The following is a 5,919-nucleotide window of genomic DNA, read 5'->3' as shown; positions in this document are numbered from 1 at the left end:
GTCCTCGTTTTTTTTTTAGCTGAGGAAGATTGATCTTGAGCTAAAATCCATGCCTATCTTCCTCTACTTTATATGGGACACCGCCACAGCGTGGCTTGACAAGCGGCGTGTTGGTGCACACCCGGGATCCAAACCTGTGAACCCAGCCCCGAGGCAGTGGAGCACGCGCACTTAACCGTTTGCACCCACCAGGCCGGCCCCAGTTTTCATTACTTTTGAAGGACAGTTTTAAGGTGCTATATTCATGTATCTCTAGATAAAATGTGTCAATGAAAAAGCAAATACTTTCATTTAAAAGTTTATCACTTTATTTTCAAATAAGGACCCTGAGACCATTTATTCAACAAAATAAAAAATAGTATTAAACATAAATTGATGTTCTAATACTCCATTTAATTACTTAAATTATTAAAATCCAAAACTAGTCGCGTTTCTTCACATATGGCAAATTTCCTGCTCCCGTATATAAGCACCCACATGATGCACAGGCATGCACTTCTTTCTGCACATGGGCTTGTTTTTAACCCTATTTTACATACATATTTATAGTGGCATGTGGCAGAGGAAATGCATGTAGAATGAGTGAATGAGTCAAATATTCTTAATAAGGTTTTTGACAGCAGCACACAAGATATCTTTCTATTCTCCTTAGACATTCTCATTCAGGTATTATATTTCTGGACATAGCGTTTCCTTTTTTCTATACAACAAATTTTTGAAGAGGGAAGGGTATCTCTTTAGGAATTCAAGTTCAGTGTGGACCTTAATATATGACTCAGTTCATGGAGAAGATCTGAGCGATATTAAACTAGGTTAGTGTGAATCCTACAACATTAAAATCCTAAACCTAGAGACAATTTTACCTCCAAAAGACCCTTCATGAATGCCCTCTTGACCTCCTTGTTCCTCAGGCTGTAGACCACAGGGTTTTGCATGGGTAAGATCATAGTATAGAACACGGATGCTGTTTTGTCTGTGTCCATGGAATGACTGGAGCTGGGCTGTAAGTACATGATGACTACTGCCGCATAGAAGATGGAGACTGCAGTGACGTGGGAGGCACAGCTGGATAAAGCCTTCTGATATTCTTCATATGAGTGCATCTTTAGGATGGTGATAAATATGAATGCATAAGATATCAAGATAATCAGGAGAGCAAAAAAGACATTGAAGCTGGCTACATAAACAAGAACCAGCTCACTCACATGCGTATCAGAGCAAGACAGAGCCATGACTGCTGGAACATCACAGAAAAAGTGATGAACTACATTGGACAGACAGAAAGAGAGACGGAATGTGTTCCCAATGTGGATGGAGGCACTTAGGAAACCACAGACATAACAGCCTGTGATCAGACGTGCACACACACTTGTCCTCATGGTGGTGGTGTAGTGCAGGTGTTTACACCCTGCTGCATAGCAATCATAGGCCATTGATGCCAAGAAAAAATTTTCCATAGTGGCAAAGGCTGCAAAAAAAGAACATCTGAGAAGCATGTGCATTGTAGGAGATGACCCTGTCTACTGTAATAAACCCAGCCATGACTGTGGGAGTGACAGCTAAAGAATAACACGAGTCTACCAGAGACAGATTACAGAGAAAATAATATATGGGAGTGTGTAGATAAGAGTCCATGAGAATCAACAGGATTATACCCAGATTTCCAACCATATTGGTGAGATAAATGAGAGTGAACATTATACAGAAGGGGATCTGCAGTTCTGAGATATTGATTAGTCTTATGAGGATGAACTGTGTCGCTTCTGTCCTGTTGTCCATTGACATTATTTGGGAATCGTGCGATGTCCTGTAGCAAGGTTACAAAGGATGAGTGTTAAGTTGAATAGAGATTACAATGAAATTGAAATATTTATGTTCCTTGTGCATTATTTCATTGCAGCAATAATATGTATTTTAAGATCATCCATATCTAAAGAATGAGCTTAATCACAAAATTTAGTATATTAACTATCTATAGAGTTAAAAACCGTTGAATAGGAAGAATCTTTATGGATCATATCCCCAGCTTTTAAATTTTTTATATTTTTAATCTGAGATATGGAAAATTGAATGACTTGTCCAAGATCACATGTCTGGGTTGCTATGTCTCTGCCAATTCAGCTGTTACTATCATGGTAATAGCTTACACAATTGTGTTGCTCCTATGCCAGGACTGCTCTAGAAAATTTACATGTATATTCATTGATTCCTCTCAGCAATATTATGAGGTTGATTAAGTTGTTACTTACATTTAAATTGTGAGGCACAAGATGTTGAGTAATTTATTCATGTTAACACAAGTATTAACGGCAAGCCAAGCTTGGAATCCAGGTAGAGTGTTTCTGAAGTAAAAAGGTATTATTTGAATTTAAATCAAATCCAATTTAACTCGGTTTACAATTACTTATTGTCTCCATCGGTCCAAACTCAGTGTTTGGAGATTCATAGTGACATAAGTGAGACTTGCTTGCATAGTCCCTATGGTGGGATAACTGGAGCACTAGAAGCAGGTACAACCAACAGAAGCAATTCTGAGGGAAAGGGCATCAGATATAGAGCTTGGGCTCTGGGATGATGTGCATAGTAACCCTACCGTTTACTACCCAGGAATCATTAACTCTAACCTAACTCCCCTGAACCTAATTTTCTCCATTTACAAAATGAAGACAGTAATGAGATCTAACTCAAAATATTATTGTAAGAATTAAATGAGGTAATGCATTAAAATGAGTGAAATGTTGGTGGTTTAGCATAACCTGATTAATGTTAGCTATAATATTATTTTTAGGATGAAATGATGGTCTCTATGTTGGTTTGGAAAGGGTGGGTGGCAACATGCAGGTCTTCAGGTGTAAGTGAGTTTTGAAGCTTTGTAGCCTCTTTCTTCCATTTGCTGTTTCTCACGCCATAGGGTCGTGAGATTTTATGCGCTTTCCAGTAACTTTCACTCTGTCCTTGCTCCACTCATATAATTGGCTGCTTTGGCCCTTCCATGTAGCCATTTTTTTTCTTAATTTCTTCCTTGAAATGTATCTTTTAATTTGCAGTGAAGGAGTTTCTTTATCTTAAACTCGCTCTCTTTTCCATTACTGCCATCCCATATTTGAATCACAGACATGGAGAGTGAAAGTACATAGTTTGCAGCTTTCCTTTGACCTACAGATTTGTTTTTGTGGCAAACTCTGTTATGTTAAATATTTTATATGAATCTGTTCTTATGTAGGAATAGTGTTTTAATTTTTTTATTTGAATCTGAGTCCTTTGAAAGGGCAGACATCCAATGTTATTATTTTCTGCCATCTTCCTCCTAAACTTTTGGCAACTTAATTTTACAAGCGTAGCCCATGAAGACTTTGTATTTGCCCATCTTAAACATTCTTAAACACTTTTAGCATATACTATGTGGTACAACCAATGCTAAGAGATTTATATATAAAAGTGTATGCGTGTGCATGTGTGTGCGTAAGGTAGGTAGTATTCTTATTCTACCATTAAAGAATTGAGGATTTGTGAAGTTATGTAATGCTCTACAATTACACGGCTAGTATGAGAATTTAATCCCACTTTTTCCCTAATCAGAAGCCTGTCACTGTCAACATGTGTAGATATGCTAGAAATAATAAAGATGAGATTCTGGGGAAAATGTTAAAATAAAATTTGGATCTTGTTATTTTACTTTGGTCCCTTTTATAGTTTAAAGAAGGGTCATTTTACTCTCCTTGGATTTTTTTTTTTTTTTACTTTACCTCCAATAAGAGGCGAATATATAGCAAACAAGATAAAATTCCCACTTAATCATAGCATCACCTATACTATTTTTTTTATTAGTCTTTTTTAGAGGAGCAGCATGATCATGTTTCATAAGTATCATCTAACTTTCTACTGATGGAACTTTTGACATTTACTCCCCGGCATCAGTTTTTAAGGAAAATATTCAAAACATCTGTTTCTGTGCTCAGTAAATCATAGTAGGTGTAGGTACCCCACTGCTTTTGCATGAATTACAGTTTTCAGTAAAAGCATATATTGAATATAGAAGCTTACCTTGTTGCTTAAAACAAGTGACAGTCAATCCTGAATAGTGTGTTTGAAATAAATAATTCATAAATACTGTTAGAGAAGCTCTCTCAAATGGTGATCAAAGGTTCCAAAGTCTCTAAGGCAGAGAACCATGGAGGAAAGAACATTAATATGGGTTCAAGTCCTGAATACACCATGCATTCTTTCTGTGCCCTTGGAGAGGTCACTTACCTCCTCATGTGTAAAATAAACATAATAAAATTACCTCTTCCGCATAATCCACAGAATTCTATTTGCAAATAGTAAATAAGGAAATTCCTGTAAAACAGCTTGACAAGGTGAGGGGTTATCATTTTAAAGTCACTTAATATAATTCTTACCTTGGAATGTTTCCCTGGCCATGGCTGCAGGCTTGTAGGAAATCTTAAGATCTAGAGAAGGCCTGCATGTGCAAACAACTATCGACATTCAGATGAATACATGATGATCAAACAGGCTAGGACTAAAGTCTGGTCCTTGTGAAATAGAGTGACCTGGAGTCATGTTGGATTCCAGAGGCTAATGAATGGAAATCCAGAGTAAATTATAGAGACATAGAGCTTTCACGAGATGTCCCCCATGAGAACATCTACAGCTTCTCTTCCCACTTTCCTAGGGAAGAAGTAATTAAACTGCCTATGGGGACAGTTTGTGCACATATATTTTTGTATTATTATTTCATTTTATTTTTAATTAATATATAAGTAACAAACAGTAATATGCACATTTTTAGTATATAGTTCTGATAATTTGATCACTAATTTTTATGTATAGTCATGTAACCACTACCACAGCCACCTGTAATAAATTTCCCCAAGCTTCTTTGTCGTCAATTCTGTCTCTCAACCACTGGCCCTCATAACCACTAAACTATTTTTTCCATATAATTTTGCCTTTGTAAGAATGTCCTTATCTAGAATCCTAGGATATGTAGTCTTTGATTCTGGCATCTTTCACTTAGCATAATTCAACTGAGGTCCACCCATATTGTTACATGGATCTATTGTGGAATTTTTTAATTGCAGAGTAGTATTCTGTAATATGAACTCTGTACATTATTTTTTTCTTTCCTCAGTTGAGGATCTTGAGTGTTGTTTCCAATGTTTAGTGACTATAAATAAAGCTGATCTAAACATTGGCTAATATATCTATGTGAACACAGGTTTTTATGTCATTTGAGTAAATTTCTAAGAGATGGATTGCTTGGTCATTTGGTGAATATACTTATTGAATAGAAACTGCCAACCTGCTTATGGAAGTGGCTCTACCAGTTTGAATTCCCAACAGCAAACATACTCTAATTTCTTCACATTTTTGCAACACTTGGTATTTTGAATTTTTAAAATTAAATTAAATTTTTATTTATTGTCATTTCTGCTCCTTCTCAAATATGTCTAAGTCTCTTTAGCAATTTTTTTTTTATTCTACTTGCCTTACCACCACAGTTATGGCCTAGAAGTGGGTTTCTTTTTTCCAACAAAGGAGATAGATTCATTCTTTCCTTTACACAGTTTCCGTTGAATCCACAGTCCCAAGCAGATTTATTACATCTTTCTCATTACAGGCATGTGTAGTGGTTACAAGTCTGTTCTGTATATTAAAGCGGCTTGGCCTCAAAATGGGTAAGTAATTTACCCTTATCAAACTTCAGGTTCTCATCTAGAAGGAGGGCTATAATAATATCATGCCATCCTCATAGGATTGTCAAGATTATCAGATTACATATGTAAAAAGCAGAGAACGATTTCTAGCACATATTGAGTGTTCTCTAAGGTTAAATATCAATACTCTATTGTTTATAAATGTCGATAAAGCATGAGTCACAAAAAATAGTGATGTTCAAACATTCCATCTGCTTCC

General features: G+C 36.2%; 1 pseudogene; it reads right to left on the bottom strand.

Moving 5' to 3' along the window:
• Positions 1-833: 833 nt before the first annotated feature.
• LOC101397609 (olfactory receptor 5B3-like) lies at positions 834-1,782 on the bottom strand (annotated as a pseudogene).
• Between the last annotated feature and the right edge of the window lie 4,137 nt (positions 1,783-5,919).

This window comes from Ceratotherium simum, chromosome 34 (genome assembly GCF_057802395.1).
Source record: "Ceratotherium simum simum isolate JZ-2026a chromosome 34, ASM5780239v1, whole genome shotgun sequence".
NCBI lineage: Eukaryota > Metazoa > Chordata > Mammalia > Perissodactyla > Rhinocerotidae > Ceratotherium > Ceratotherium simum.
The sequence above is the reverse complement of the archived record's forward strand: the minus strand, read 5'-3'. Positions and strand labels throughout refer to the sequence as shown.